At 33.4% G+C, this 17,171-nt stretch overlaps 1 long non-coding RNA gene across 1 annotated transcript in view; it reads left to right on the top strand.

Annotated features, from left to right (window-relative positions):
* Positions 1 to 15,426, top strand: part of LOC131503627 (uncharacterized) — a 32,634-nt gene extending 17,208 nt beyond the window's left edge. Inside the window, exon 3 of the long non-coding RNA XR_009257496.1 lies at positions 15,280 to 15,426. This is a non-coding gene — a long non-coding RNA (uncharacterized LOC131503627). The remainder of the gene's footprint in view (positions 1 to 15,279) is intronic.
* Positions 15,427 to 17,171: the final 1,745 nt, after the last annotated feature.

The following is a 17,171-nucleotide window of genomic DNA, read 5'->3' as shown; positions in this document are numbered from 1 at the left end:
AAACTTTGGGGTGCATATAACCCTTTGAATTAGTATTTTTTATCGTTTGGGTAAATACCTAGTGGTGCAATTACTGAGTCATGGGGTAGTTCTATTTTTAAATTTTGAGGAACCTTCAGACTTGTTTTCCAGAGTGACTGCTCCAGTTTGCATTCCCACCAACAGTGTAAGATGTTCCCCTTTCCCTACATCGTCATTAACACCTGTCATTTCCTGTGTTGTTGATTTTAACCATTCTGATTGATGTGAGGTGATATTTCATCATAGTTTTGATCTGTATTTTCTTGATGATGAGAGATGTTGAGCATCTTTTTACGTGTGTGTTGGCCATCTGTATGTCTTTTTTTTTGTTTTTCATTTATGAAGATGTGCTTTATGGTCCAGAATGTGGTCTATTTTTTTGAATTTCTATGTGAGTTTGAGAAAAAATATGTAGTCTGCAATTTTCACTACCCACATCTCTCAATTTTCATTGGCCAAAGTGAGTCACAGGGTCATGCTTGATCTCAGCAGAAAAGGGAAATATAATATTTATATATGAAGGAAATAAATTCTGGTGAATAATATATCCTCAAAATAAACCCTCAAAAAAAAGTTGTTTTAATTCCAAAGAGCAAGGAATTTGAGGATTTTTAAAAAAATTCTTGACTGAAATCTGCCAACAATTTTCTCATTCATTTTATGATTAATTTACTAAATAAATATTGATTAATCATTATTCCAACTACCATGCTGAACATAGGGTTATAGGCTTAGCCTTTAACTTTTTGGAGCATATAGACTATCAACTTGAAATCTTTGCAGCTAAGAGACATAGATGTGGCCACTGCTTCATAACAGAAGAAGTCATATACATAGCACATTACCATTAGTAATCATCAGCATAATAATTTATTAATGTAAGAAATATCAATGGATGATCAATTGGTAAAACTTAAATGTGAAACAAGGTATTTACATAGTTTAATATTATATCCTCACAGCATACTTGTTGATTACAAAGAGAAAAATAATAATTTCACATTGGAGAAATATGATCCTTAACCAAATGATCCAAGTTAACATCATAGTAATTGGACAATTAGCATCATATGCCTTCTGACAGGATGCACTAAAGAAAAACATCACTTTTTTGGTATTACGACAAAATTTTATAATATGATTATAGCTATGTGGACATATCAAACAAGCCCAAATTGATGTCACTCTTTAAAATGACTGACTTAGGGGTGCCTGTGTGGCTCACTCAGTTAAGTGTTTGACTCTTGATTTAAGCTCAGGTCATCATCTCACGGTTCATGAGTTTGAGCCCTGCATTGGGCTCTGTACTGACTATGCAGTGCAGAGCCTGTTTGGGATTCTCTCTCTCTCCCTCTCTGTCCCTTCTCCATGTGCTCTCTTTCTCTCAAAATATATGAATAAACTTAAAAAAAATAAAATGACTGGCTTAAAGTCTTAAAACATGAATAGGTTAAAACATCAAGGAGAGATAGAGACACATTCAGAATGGCAGAGAAAGAACCTTCAAAAATCTGCTCCTCAATGAAGTCAATGAGAAGACTGACAAAAATTGTGAAAATCAAACAGTGGGCACCTGGGTGGCTCAGTCGTTTAAGCATCTGACTTCAGGCTAAAGGTCATGATCTCACGGTTTGTGAGTTCGATCCCCATGTCAGGCTCTGGGCTGACAGCTATGAGCCTGGAGCCCTCTTCAGATTCTGTGTCTCCCTCTCTCTCTGCCCCTCCTCCACTTGCACTCTGTCTCTTTCTCAAAAATAACTAAACTTTAAAATAATTTTTTTAAATATAAAAAAATCTGTTCCTCAATAGAGTCAATGGGAAGACTGACAAAAACTGTGAAAATCAAACAGAATAAAATTCTAAATGCAAAAGGTAAAACTATAAAATTCTGAGCAAAACAAAATAGGTCCTCACAGCCCTGGATCTGGCAACGGGTAATTAGATATGACACCATAAACAACAGTAACAAAAGAAAAAAATAAATAAACTTTATCAAAATTAAAAAACTTTGTACATCAGAGAGCATAACCAAGAAAGTGAAAAGACAACCATGGAAGAAATATTTGCAAGTCATATCTGACAAAGAACTAGTATCCAAAATATATGAAGAACTCTTAAATTCAACCATAAAAGTCAACCCAATTAATAACTGGGCAAAGAACTTGAATAGATATTCCTCCAAAGGAGATACACAAATAGACATTAAGCACATGAAAAGACACTCAATATCATTAGTTAGAAAAATGTAAGTCAAAATCACAAGAAAATACCACTTCACACTAATCATAATTCAGAAAATAAAAGGTGTTGGTAAGAATGTAGAGAAATAAGAAATTCTTTACATAACTGGTGGCAATATAAAATGATGCAGCCACTGTGAAAAACATTTTACTGGTTTCTCATATAGTTACACATCGTATACCACCTGACCCAGATATTCCATTCCTATGTATATAAGTAGAATAATTAAAAACATGGACTCAAAAAACTGCATTCACATAAAACACAGTACTCAAGTGCACAAGATGATCATAGTAACATATTCATGTTAGCCAAAAGATAGAAAAATCCCAAATGTCCATGAATGGATGAATAGATCAACAGAATATGGTATATACATACAGTGGACTATGATTCAGTCATAAAAAGGAATGAAGTACTAAAAAGGTCTATGACATAAACAAACCTTGAAAACACCATGCTACATGAAAGAAACCAGACACAAAGGTCACGTATTGTATCATTCCATTTATATGAAATAGGGAAATCAATATAAACACAATACGGATTAGTGATTGTGGGGGGCTAGAAGTGTGGGAAAATAAGTATTAACTACTTAGTGGGAAATAATAGCCTGTAGGCACTATACCATTAGTTGTATGTGATGTTCATGCCGACACATGGTTCCACAAGGCTGCATCCAGCCAGTGACTGAGTAAGGCAACATTACCAGAACCAGACCATTTTTGCTCACTGAAAGATTTGTTACATGAACAAGAACCCACTGACAGAAAAAGTGCCTGGGTATCTAGGAGGAAGGACATTGTAGCAGAGGAACCTTATAAAGGAGGTGTTATTAATACCCCCCATTGTACAGATGAGGGAACAGTCTTAGAACATCTGATCACCATGCCCTGTAAGTAAGAAGCAGTTTATGGGAATCTGATGCAAAGCCCATATTGGTTGAATACCCTAAATTGATTACAGGCATACCTCACTTTACTGTGCTTCACTTTATTGCAGTTCACAGGTACTGTGATTTTTGCACACTGAAGGATTGTGGCAATCCAGAGTCAAGCAAGTTTTGCGCCATTTTCCCAAGAGCATTTCTTCACCTGTTTCTGTGTCACAGAAACAGTTTGGTAATTCTCACGATATTTCAAAATTTTCATTATTATATTTGTCATGGTGATCTGTGGTCAAGGGTCTTTGAGGTTACCGTTGTAGTTATTTTGAGGGTCCCCAAACCAAGCTCGTATGAGATGGAAAACTTAATTGATAAATGTTGCATGTGTTCTCACTGCTCCACGGATCTCTCTCCATCTCCTCGGGCCTTCTGATTCCCTGAGACACATCAATATTGAAATTAGATTAACTAATAATCCTCTGATAACTTTAAAGTGTTCAAGTGAAAGAAAATGTTACAGATCTATTTATATTTTTGTGTGTTTTCTTTAATTTTAAAATCCAACATAGTTAACGTACAGTGTTATACTGGTTTCAGGTGTACAATATAGTGATTCAACAATTCCATACATCACCCAATACTCATTGGGACAAGTGTGCTCCTTCATCCTTATGACCTATTTTACTTATCCCCCACCCATTTTTCCTCTGGTTACCATCTGCGGTAACCATCCATTTGTTCTTGATAGTTAAGAGTCTGTTCTTTGGTTTGTCTCTCTCTCTCTTTCCTTTGCTCATTTGTTTCGTTTTATATATACCACATATGAGTGAAATCATATGGTGTTTGTTTTTCTCTGACTGATTTATTTTGCTTAGCATTATAGTCTCCAGCTCCATCCGTGTCATTGCAAATGGCAAGATTTCATTCTTTTTTATGGCTGAATAGTATTCCAGTGTGTGTGTGTGAGAGTATGTATCACATCTTATTTATTCATTCATCTATCAATGGAAATTTGGCTATTTTAAATAATGCTGCTGTAGACATAGGGGTGCATGTATCCCTTTGAATTTGTGTTTTTGTGTTTTTTGGGTAAATACCCAGTAGTGCAATTACTGGATCATAGTTCTCTTTTTAATTTTTTTAAAGAAGCCTCCATACTGTTTTCCATGGTGGTTCTTTCAGTTTGCATTTCTACCAACAGTGCAAGAGGGTTCATTTCTCTCCACATCTTCACCAACACTTGTTGTTTCTTGAGTTTCTGATTTTAGCCATTCTGACAAGTGTGAGGTGATATCTCATTGTAGTTTTGGTTTGCAGTTCTCTGATGATGAGTGTTGTTGAGCATCTTTTCATATGTCTGTTGGCCTTCTGGATGTCTTGTTTGGAGACATGTCTTCTGCCCATTTTTTAAATTGAGTTATTTGATTTTTGGGTGTTGAGTTGTAGAAGTTCTTTGTATATTTTGGATACTAAGCCTTTATCAGATATGTCATTTGCAAATATCTTCTCCATTGAGTAGGTTTACTTTTAGTTTTATTGATTGTTTCCTTCACTGTGCAGAAGCTGTTTACTTTTATGTAGTCCCAATATTTTATTTTTGCTTTTATTTCCCTTGCTTCAGAAGATATATCTAGAAAACTTTTGCTATAGCTAATGTCAGAGAAATTACTGCCTGTGTTCTCTTCTAATATTTTCATGGTTTCAGGTCTCACATTAGGTCCTTAACACATCTTGAATTTATTTTTGTGTATGGTGAAGAAAAGTCCAGTTTCTTTCTTCTGCATGTAGGTGTCCAGTTTTCCCAGTTCCATTTGTTGAAAAGATTATCCTTTTCCCATTGAACATTCTTTCTGGCTTTGTCAAAGATTAATTCACCATATAATTATGGGTTTATTTCTGGGATTTCTTTTCTGTTCTATTGATCTATGTGTTTCTTACTGTGCCAGAACTGTGCTGTTTTGATTACTACAGCTTTGAAATATAATGTGAAGTCTGGAATTGTGAACATATCTCTTACTTTAAACCAAAAGCTAGAAATGATTATGCTTAGTGAAGAAGACGTCTGAAAGCTAAGCCTCTTATATAAAGTTAGCTAAATTACAAATGCAAAGGGCAAGATCTTGAAGGAAATTAAAAGTGCTACTCCAGTGAATACACAAATGATAAGAAAGCAAAACAGCCTTATTGCTCATATTTGAAAGAAGTTCTATTATGGATAAAATGATATCAAACATCATTACATGCTACAGAGAAGTTATTTGTGAAAGGAAGAATCGATCAGTGTAGCAAACTTCATTGTTGTATTAAGAAATTGGCACAGCCACCCCAAGTACAAACTTGGGGGCAAACACAGCATTCTTGTAGTAAGGACCACCGGGTAATAGAGGAAACAAGCCAGGAAAAATGTAGTCTTCATTTCTGTTGTGATCAATGCATCCTTTGTTTGGCACCTGCTCACTCATCAGTGTTAGGTCTTCTCAGACTGTAGATGCTCATCACCCCATGCAGATACTCATCAGAACCACCTTCTTCCTTCTAGCTTCTACTTCCAAACATCACTGTCAGACCACTTTCTATATGATCTTTCATTTATCTATTGAAATCAATGTCTGAATAGCTTGTAAGATACTAGAGGGCAGGCCCTGGGCTGTTGTGAATAGAATCTAAAACTCTACCACAATCTGTACAGACAGACAAACATTTTACATGCACATGCAAATACATAATTACAAATGTAAGTTATATGGATTGTTTTAAAACAATGTCATACACATTGTTGCATTTATCATTGTTACCCAGCATACCTCCAATACTATTTTGTTCTGTTTCCTAAACCCTACACCTTCATTCATAGGATATTAGAAATCCTGACCTTGCAAACATTCAACAATTTAATTATTTCAAAACTTTGTTTATGGTTTTATCTTGGCTTTGAACACCCCACCAGTCTTCTTCAAATTTTATATTTCCACTTATCCTCCAAACTCAGACCTCTAAATCTTTTCTTATCTTCCTCAACCATAATAGTTCAGTCCCCTTCTCCAGAATATCCACATTACTTTGTTTATATTGATTATGGTAACTAACACACTGACTTCCATTGAAGTTACTGCTTTGCCAAATCTTTGTCCTCAGTTTTCTTATTTATTCGACAAATACTATATGACATTTCTTGAGGGCGGTGACTTTAATTTTACCCAGTTATGTGATTCTTTTCAGCTTTTAGCTCCATAAAACTATGAACTCTTTTTTTTAACCTTTTTACTACTACTACCTGACACATTAAAATATTAATTAGAATAACAATATCTGAGATGTTTTAGCAATCTTATTTCAATATTTCTTAAGAAATGTTTGGAGTGATTATTACTAAATTTATAGGAAAAAAGAGAAGTTCTAGGGTGGATTAATACATCTAAATCCATGCAGGAATTACGTCTCAGATCTGGGATTTGAATCCAGTTATGTTTGAAAGGAAGTTCTCTATTTTTAACCGTTTTGTGCACGGTCTCCCAAAAGCAAGTACTCAGAAAGTGGGGAATTTAACTGAATGTTGACCATTTGATAAACGATAATTTGCTATTAAAGAATATCATGAATTATGATGAATAAAATACTACTTCTGGTGCTAATGATGGTGGAAGAAATATTCAATTCCATCTAAATTTATTAAGATTTATTACATAAATAGTCAACCTTTAAAACCAAAGCACTTTTTATAAACTAGATATAGTATATTATTATTACTTCTTGACTTTGGAATCACTTTAAGACAATATTCTAAATATTCACTTGGAAATGAGAAGACAAAAAGATAATAATGAAGAAATTGGGGAACAGTAAGTTAAATTGTTAGAAAATAGGTTATACAATCCATACAAAGACCTCATCAAAAGGCAGAGAAACCACTCAAGGATTACATTAAGTAATAGGGTTAAGAAGAATATGGTCTGAAAAAATTGAGTATCTTCTAATAACTGTAAGTACATGAGTTTCTAAAATGCCATACATAATATCCATGAAATTATGTTGCATAATGTAATAACACGTTATGCTACCATTAACGCATTATAACTATGTCATTTGGAAGGCTAATTTTTTTTGTGTAAAACCACTTAACTACATAAAATTGAAAATAATGATTATTGTAACTACTTTCACTTTTCATCTTTAGAAGTTCAGGATTAAATACTCCATACGCAGTTATTTTATGGTGATGTGTATTTTTATGGAGTGGTCATAGAGTATTCTAAGTAATAATTGTCTTAAAATTCCCAAATACATAAATCATAAGATCTTTTTACATATTATCATTATGAAGAGTCAAGGTAAGTCACTTAACACCTACTTAACAATGCATATAGAGTTGAACATAAAATTTGGATAAAATCTAAAAAGAAAACTACAAGTTTTAAGAAGAGGAAGGGAGGTAAAATTTTATGGGCTAAACACTGTATTTTTTTTTTTTTTTCAACGTTTTTTATTTATTTTTGGACAGAGAGAGACAGAGCATGAACGGGGGAGGGGCAGAGAGAGAGGGAGACACAGAATCGGAAACAGGCTCCAGGCTCCGAGCCATCCGCCCAGAGCCTGACGCGGGGCTCGAACTCACGGACCGCGAGATCGTGACCTGGCTGAAGTCGGACGCTTAACCGACTGCGCCACCCAGGCGCCCCTAAACACTGTATTTTATATACAGGATTTATTCCCAATCCATGTAAAATAGGATATTATTTTCTCCAGTTTTTAAATTTTCTCCATTTTTAGGAATAAGAAGAATGAGGCTCAGAAAGTTAAAAGTCTTTTCAATATCACAGAACTAATATGTAGCCAAGAGAAGTTTCCCAAATATCATGTAACATGTATTCATCCAGTTAACTTTACTTGAACATTTATTAGATATCAAACATGGCTCTAGATGTTGAAAATTATAAAGATGTTTAAGATATGGTTTCTGCCCTTAAGGATCTCACCACATAGTGAAGAGGCACAGATAAATAAACATATACTGTAATGATAAATAGTGTAAAGGATCTATTTGTAAGACACTATAAAAGTTGAATCTATGAAGTGTTCCTGCAATTGGATATCATGACGAGGAGAACAATAGATTATGGAGAATAAGAAAAGAAAGAACTGCGTTTTCATTTAAAGTTTGTCTGCCATTTTTCCTCATCTCCCTTCTAATTCATGGCTATTTAGGTTTGAATACACGATAAAAAACTACTCTTTGTTAGCAAAGAACCTTGAGAGTGTGCCTGATAAATACTACACAATACATTTCACATTCAAAAGGCTAACAAATTAGGATTTTTTTAAAATCCCAATTGTCTGCCTTAAAGAATAGGTAAAGACAATGTAAAGGCTGGCAGTAGAGTTTTCAGATGGAGATTAAGTAGAAGAAAGCTTAAATATGATTTAGTTTGATAAATACTCTTACTCTGGTTATCATATTCATCTCCCCAAATCTCAAACTCCAAGATTTCCTATATCTTTTGTGTTAGGGCTTTATTTTTCTTGAGTAAAATCATTGATTATCCATATGTTTATGATATGAATGCATTACAGATGGCATATTTAAGCTTATAATATTTATATTACCAGCTACAATTTAAATGTTTAAAATTATTTGTTAATATATTCTTTTCGTTGATTTATGATTAGGATTCTTTATTCTTTCATTTTCCTCTATCATATTTGTCATTGCTTTCTTGTTTTGTTATAGTCTGAACATATATCAACCCAATCTATTTTTCCTTTTATTATTTCTCTTTCTTTCTTCTTTTTCTCTTTCTTTATTTTTTGCATCAGAGTTGGCAACATTTCCCAATTATTATCAGCTGCAAATTTAATTAACATGCTGTTTATTTCTTCTTCCAGATAATTAATAAAGTTGTTAGAGAAAACTTGGATGAACACCAAACACCCCACCAGACAGCTCCCCTAAGTCGGATGCTCTGCCATTTATAATTACCTTTTTCTTATGGTCCTTAAGCAAATTTTCAGTGCTCATTCCAGAGCCAATTTAAATTAATTTGGAGGGAACTACTTTAAGAAATACACCAACTGTTTCATAAGTCCTTTCTTAGAACTTTGATTCTGTAAAATATTTATACTTTATTACTCATGCCAAAACCATATTAATGAAATTGAACATTTAAGCACAAGGAGAGCAAAGTCTGAAAGTTCTCAATGAGAGAGCGTGGTCTCAATAAACATTTAAGACAAAGCTCTAATTGCATTATTTATGACTTAAATGAGAACATGAAAGAGGCATTTACTTTTCACCTTTTGTGCTACTGATTTCCCATTTCACTTAATGAAATTACTAGCTGATTTCAACTTTTATTAATCACTTTTGGCATTTAATATATCTATAGTAATACACTGAAAAGTCATTAACTTTTTGCCAAAATTGAAGAAGAGTATTTCAAGAAGGCTTTACATTAATATCATTTCACCAGCTCCCAAGTGTAAAATTTTAGCACTAAACCAGGGTTATTCTCATAATTTTAAACTTATGTAAGTCAACACATCCAAATTTAAATATCTTTCTTAGGTTTTTACATTATGTGTTAATACATAAGTATATTATTATTGTACATGTTACCATCTTTGATTCCTATAATCACGGAATTTTAAAGCTAAGAGGTATGCAAAATAATAATACAATTCTCTTGTTTCATAGGTGAAAAAAAGATACTGAACTTAGAAATGATAACTAGCCCGGGTTGATCAATCTGGTACTGTGATCAAAGAACCATTCTCTCTGAACCAAAACTTTAGAGACTCAGATCTCTTAGATATCTAAAAGTTTTCATTTTCTGAACATGTTGATTGTGGCAGCAATCCAGAAGAAAATTGTGTACGTACCGTGTGGATTAAGTAATCAACTTACATATTTTCCAGAAGCCAAAGAGACATCACAATCCGAAGATAGCATTGTAAATAAGGGGCAGTAATATAATTAGATTGTTATAACACCACAAATCTATAGTACATGGAGGTATAGAATGCCTGCTCAATTACTGGAAATAGACAGATATGCCAATGGTCATTTGTCATTGTTAAGTTCAAGCTAAGTGTACTTATTAAAAGAGGAAAAGTTCCAGGAACTCAAGAAGCAGGGCCGATAAAGAATCTTAATAGCCAATAATTCCTTCTTGTGTCTAATCACAATAGGCAACCAAACATAATTTAGAAGTTTTAGTTAAGTCTTCTCTTGTCTTAACTCACTAAGCAGTTATAGTTACTTAAATATCCATAATAGACTAAAAGATTTCCAAAGGAAATAGCTTTGATTTTCTATTATTAAATTTAACACACTATGTTTAAAACACATCTATTCCTTCATTTTCCCACATGAGAGCCCAATGTCATACATTTAAATGAACTACATAAGACTTTGATATTAGACAGTTTTCCTTAAGTGTGAGAATCACTTGCCAAACTCTTCTCCTTCATCCCACCTTTCCCAAGAAGGTATTGATTTTGAGATCATAAGATGTGTTATAGATAATTTTCACTTGCAGCTGTATCCTGGAATATGCATATAATATTATTAGCCACAAATCTGGTAATTCAAACTGTGTTCCTCACAATTACTTAATACCATACCAGAGATCTACTTTTTTAAGTGAGAAATCTTCCCAAAAGTCAGAATTTAAATTGTTTTTGACGAAGTTATTAAGATGCAAACCAACCATAGGATTCAAGACAGAGAGCTAAGCACACACTGTAATTTCTTTCATTAAGACTCATTGAAATGAATATAAAGTAGTACAGAGATGAAAAACTGCTTTAAAATTCTGAGGTATAAGCTATAGAAAAAAGGAGGACAAGAAGATCAGAGGACGAATCATTTTGCATAATTTCTTAAAAGTGAAAGCATACCGGGGCGCCTGGGTGGCTCAGTTGGTTAAGGGTCCGACTTCAGCTCAGGTCACGATCTCGCGGTCCGTGAGTTTGAGCCCCGCGTCGGCTCTGGGCTGATGGCTCAGAGCCTGGAGCCTGGAGCCTGCTTCCGATTCTGTGTCTCCCTCTCTCTCTGCCCCTCCCCCATTCATGCTCTGTCTCTCCGTCTCAAAAATAAATAAATGTTAAAAAAAATTTTAAAAAGTGAAAGCATACAGAATCAAACCTATGATAAAGAAGGTCCAGCTAATTCATAAATATTATTCAAATCTATCTTCTATCTATCTATCCATCCATCCATCTATCTATCATCTCTCTGTATACATCCTAGAATTGATATTGATTTTCCAGGTTAGAACTTTTTAGAATTGATAGGTAGAATGCAGTGTGGTGTGGCAAGTGGTTTGTCTGCTACACCAAAAAGAAGTCTTCCAGTTATTAACAAGCTATCCACTCACATAGGTTTTGTGGTCAGTACTCTTAAGTCAGGTGAAGGGCCAGTAGTAGTAAGAGAAGCCCACATCAACTATCTATATTAATCAAATTAGTTCTCCACTCATAAATGAAAAATAATCACTAAAGAATCATAAGACCTAGGAATTATCAATAGTTTGAAAGAAGAAGACTGAGATAAAGAAATAGAAATACTAGGATCAGTAGGAGCAGAGAAAATGGAAAGAAAAGGATGTTAAAAGAATTCCAAAGGTACCTCTCGAAGAGCATTGAGATAACATTGCATCATTATACAAGAAACTGCTTCTATGGAAGAGGAACAGAGAAGAGGAAATAGTTCTGAAATTGAACTGATGGCTGAAATAATAATAATAATAATAGTAATAATAATAAATTTACTAAATTTACTGAAAAATTCTATGAACATAGAATAAAACATCAAAAAGATTGAACACTTAAACAAAAAAGATTGAATACTAGAACAAAAAATAAAAAGTCACATAAAATAAATCTAGAAGGGCAAATGTTCTTCAACAGAATTTAATTAATTTATTAGCCAACTATATATATTGAGTGCTTACTATGTACTACATATTGTCCTCATGGATTTTGTCATGGTAATGAATGAGAATCTTTGCCTTCATGGAGTAACTAAGACTCAAGGCATTCTAAAAAGAAAAAAAAAAAACTATATACAGGAGAACAGAAGAAATATGTAACCAGTAGAAAAATGTTTTCCAGAGCTTCTCAATATATAGGGAAAGTAATTTTGAACTGAAAATTCTATACCCAACCTGGTGAGTGAAGTGGTATGCAGAAAAAAGCTTAACAAACAGTACTCAAAATAAATAAATAAATGAATAAATAAATAAGCCCCAAACTTAACAACCAGTACTGTAAATAAATAAATAAGTAAATACATACATACATACGTACATACATACATAAGCCAAACACTCCTATCATGGGAAATTTCAAGCTACCAAAGTGAGGTCACAGGGTTCGGAAGAGATGCTAAACAGTCAGCATTTGTGAGCTGCTATGAGTCAATTCTGGCATACCACTGGGGGCGCAGTAAAATAAACAACACTTTTTTGGAAATGCAAGTTCCCAGAAATTTACTACTCATCCACTCTTTAAAAAAATATTCCTAGACAATGAAAATGAAATTTAAGAAAGAGGAAGATAGGAGATCTGAAATATACTGGTCTTATCTAGGAGTGCTTTGAGTCCCTTAAAGAAGTGTCTTCAAATTTCACCACTCATCCAGTAGTGCAAAGAGTATATATTTCTATTTTTTAAAAATTTTTGAGCTTATTTATTTACTTTGAAATAGAGAAAAACAGAACACATGAGTGGGGAAGGGACAGAGAGAGAAGGAGAGAGAGAGAACCCCAAGCAGCCTCCGTGCTATCAATGCAGAGCCCGATGTGGGGCTCAAACTCACAAAACGTGAGATCATGACCTGAGCTGAAGTCAAGAGTCTGATGCTTAACTGACTGAGACACCCAGGCACCCCTATATTTCTATTTTCAATGTTAATGGTAAAACCATAGGATTAAAAACTCTTGCTATCCAGGAAAGTCATAGCTCCAAAGTTTTGGGGTATAAGAAAATAAAACATGTTTGACTTTGACATTTAGCTTACCCTCTCTAAAAAAATAGATTTAGCTCAAAAAACTGTACCAGCTTCTTTATGGAACCAATATTTACTGTATTCTGTACTCTATAGTACTCCCTATTATTTTAATAATAACTATATTTCAAAAACTATTCATTACCAGATCTCAGAATTAAGTAGATATGAAGTATAGAAAACTAAATTACAGTATATAAATATACATAAAATATATTTTTTGTTGTACTATACTATATATATATATAAATAATGAAATAAATGTACAACTGGCGACATCATACTCATGACAGAGCTAACAAAAATTGGGAGGGGTTAGAGAAACGATGATGGAGAATGAGATGGAGTGTTAATGTCTTCTTATGCATAGGGGAGTTATATATAACACCAAAAAGCTATGGATCAAGAAGTAAAAGTTTAAGTTTTTATGGTGTAATCTATATAACTAAAAAGAAAAATATTTCACAAACTTTGGAGTTTAAGAAAAAGATAATTTAGCAAGCTAAATTCCTTACCTTTCTTAATGAGAAGATAGTAGAAGTCATTTTTTGTTGATAGATAACTAGAAAGTTTAGTATTTAGTTTTATGGAAGAAAGCAGCCGGAGTTAATAGGAAACTCACTTTTATGTGAGTTTAATTTCATGTCTTTCTGTACTTTCAAATATTTCTTTTTGATGTGTAGATACGTACATAGGAGACACATTTTCAGGGCAAATAAAAGCTACATGGACAAAATGGCAGCCAGTCTCGTGGAATTTTCTACTCATTAGCAGCAGTATCCTATGTTGATGGTTCACTGCATTGTTCCTTTGCAGAATATTACCAATTTCAGCATGTACAATTTGTTGTCTGCATCATGCTGCTTGACAGTTTCAAAAATATTCCATATGCTCAAAATAGCTTGTGTATGGTATATAGAAAGTACATAGTAAAAAACAGATCAAACAATTGATTTCCCCATTTATTAATACTGTATAAAATATTTCTAAAACACAAGCTTCCTACTTTATTTTATCCTGTACACACACACACACACACACACACACACACACATTGAGTTTGTTTAAAATAATAGCCCATAACTTGTACCAGGAGTTATACCCAAGAAAACAAAGGAAATAAATTGTGTTTTATTTTGATATATGCTGCTTCATTATTTAACCATCTGGAATTCAGGCTACATGATTTAAAAGGAAGAACAAAACATAAGTATTTGGAATCATAGACAAAAAAGAGTTGGAAAAACACAAGTTGAATGCTCAACCTCTAGAGTGTGGTCAAAAATGAGCACTATGAAACAATTACACATCATATAAGTCTGACTTAGTTTTAGAGTTAAACGTTACACGTCATGGTGTTTTTGAAAAAAACAACTTTTAACTTTCTTAAAAAACACTTGATGCACTCAGATAAATTGTATTATCAGGAGTCCAGGAAACTAGGTAAAGAAGATGGCCTTGGGCTAACTACATACACTAAGATATCGAATTGGTCCTTTCACATAATTACTGTTATGCTTAACTTTCAGATATCTCCTCTACAAACCTCTAAGTTCCCAGGAAACAAGCAATGACATCTTATTCATTTTCTAAAAACCTCAATAACTAGCAGATATGTACACAAAATACAGTTAATAAATATTTATTAAATAATAATTGAGTTCCACACTATGTTGGGTCATATAGGAAATATAAAAGAAAATTAAACCATTTCCAGAACTTGATACAAATTAGAAAAAAGAGAAATCACATTACATATATTTTAAAATTAGAAAATATTTCTAAGAAAAGAATAGAATATGAGTAAGAATGGCCAGGTATATCTCAGGCTATATTTCAGTATAATAAGAAATTTATATTAGAGAAAAATAATCATCAAATGTGTTACTCTGTTAAGATTTTGTGGAAGAGGGGGACTAGCCTGTATCTTACAGGTGAGCAGAATTGGTTGTGAACGTGTGGGACTGGGGGAAAACCTCATAGAAAAGCCCTCCAGGCAGGAAAAAGTGTATGTGATTGGCTGGGGAGGGGGTTCCGTGTCAAGAAACAATGAGAAATCATTTTAAGACAAAGTTTGTGGATTTTCTATTTTCTTTCCTTATTAAATACAAGGACTCATTTTCTGCAGACTCAGCGTTGCATGGATTCTCATGAAACACAGGACGTAACTTGGTTATAAAACCAAATTGTTGTTGGTCTGTGGAACGATGTGTGCTTACCTGGGAGGTATTGCAGCAAAGTTACATACTGTGTCTTCAATATTTATAACATCTAAACAACATGTTCGTAAGTATACATTTTCTTTGTTCACTTTGAATTATTAAAGTCACCTCAAATTTCGGAAGAATAATTTTTAAGATGTTTATTCCAGAAAGGAAGTACATGTTAATGTTTAAAGCTTAGGCTGTTGATCAAAATTCCAGCCACTGGCTATGTGACCTATGGCAAATAAATTATTTGTGCCTCAGTTTTTAATCTAGAAAATAAGAATAATAGTATTCAATTCAAGGGGTGAGTTAATTAGGGTAAAGTACTTAGAACCCTACCTGCCATACAGTATAAGCAAATCATAAGAATAAGCTATTTTAATGTTTATTTTAAAATAATAATTGTACACAGATAACAAACTATTAGATAGACATTGAAAAATAACTGTCCCATCTCTGAATTGCTTCTCCCAGAGGCAACACTGTTTGAAAATCCACAGGCATCTGTAGTCCTATCCAGGAACCAAGTAGCTCTTTCCACTTTTCCAGTTTTCTTTTTTATGTCCTTCAGAACGTGTTACAATATTATAAATATAGGTCTTGCACAATTCTCTTTAGGTTTTATTCTCGGTATTATGTCTTGTTGTAAATATGAAAAAAGACAACTTAGTCATTATTTTCTAATCCAATATATCCTCAGTATGTGAGAAATCTATTGACTTCTATATACCAATTTTATGACCAGCCAATGTACTGAATTCTCCTAATGCTTGTGACCATGTTCATTTATTCAATGCTATTTTTGTTTGATATGATTGCTTTAGCCTCAACTAAAATTCTATTCAGACACCTGTCTTCCTAACCATCCCCACCCCATCCCGTGGCTGTTCAGAATGGTGGTCTCCAAAGTGGACAAGCCATTCTATTAGGATATAGAAAAATATCAAGTCTTGTAATGAAATTTATTTTCATCTAATAAACCAAAGGAAATTATGCTTTTCTAAAGATTAACACTGGTCCAAAGAGAGGGGTTTATTCCTATGCATTCCATCCTGGGGAAAGAATGAGTTTCCACAATGTAGTTGAAAGAGATGGCCTCACACTGCTGTTTGCCTTCAGTGTATTATAACAAATCACAGCTTTCATACTGTAAGATTTTTTTAAAAAATGGAGTTTATTCTCATATAAACAATCCACTTAAAAGGTAGAATCTTTATAGTAATTTTGAATGACATGAAGAATGCCATGAAAATGTTCACTGGTTATCTTATGAAAAAGTTCCTAGAAAAAATGTACTATATGTCTTTATTTTATAAAAGAGGTAAGTATTCCAAATTCATTGATGATGACAAGTGGCTCCAATGGTGTGATAATTAGCTGGCTTTTTTCCCCCAAAAGAATAAAAAAACACTCATCTTATCTCTTTTTTTTTTAAATGTGTATTTATTTATTTGAGTGAGAGTGCAATTGTGGGAGGGGCAGAGAGAAAGAGAAAGAGAATCCCAAGCAGGCTCTGAGCTGCCAGCGCAGAGCTGGATGTAGGGAGCCCCAATCATGAGATCATGAGATCATGACCTGAGAGTCATGAAATCAAGAGTTGGACACTTAACCAACTGAGCCAGCCAGGTGCCCATAATTATATCTTTTAAAATAAAGATGTTTTAATTTAAAAAAATCTTCATTTTTATAAAAATATATAAACAATAAATTTTGAAAATAGGCATTTGGAGATAATATGTAATTTTGGGATTTTGTGGCCAAAGTGATATATCCTTTCTAAAGATGCATCTTTTTCCACTTGAAAAGAAAATAA

The sequence above is a fragment of the Neofelis nebulosa genome, chromosome 2 (genome assembly GCF_028018385.1).
Source record: "Neofelis nebulosa isolate mNeoNeb1 chromosome 2, mNeoNeb1.pri, whole genome shotgun sequence".
NCBI lineage: Eukaryota > Metazoa > Chordata > Mammalia > Carnivora > Felidae > Neofelis > Neofelis nebulosa.
The sequence above is the reverse complement of the archived record's forward strand: the minus strand, read 5'-3'. Positions and strand labels throughout refer to the sequence as shown.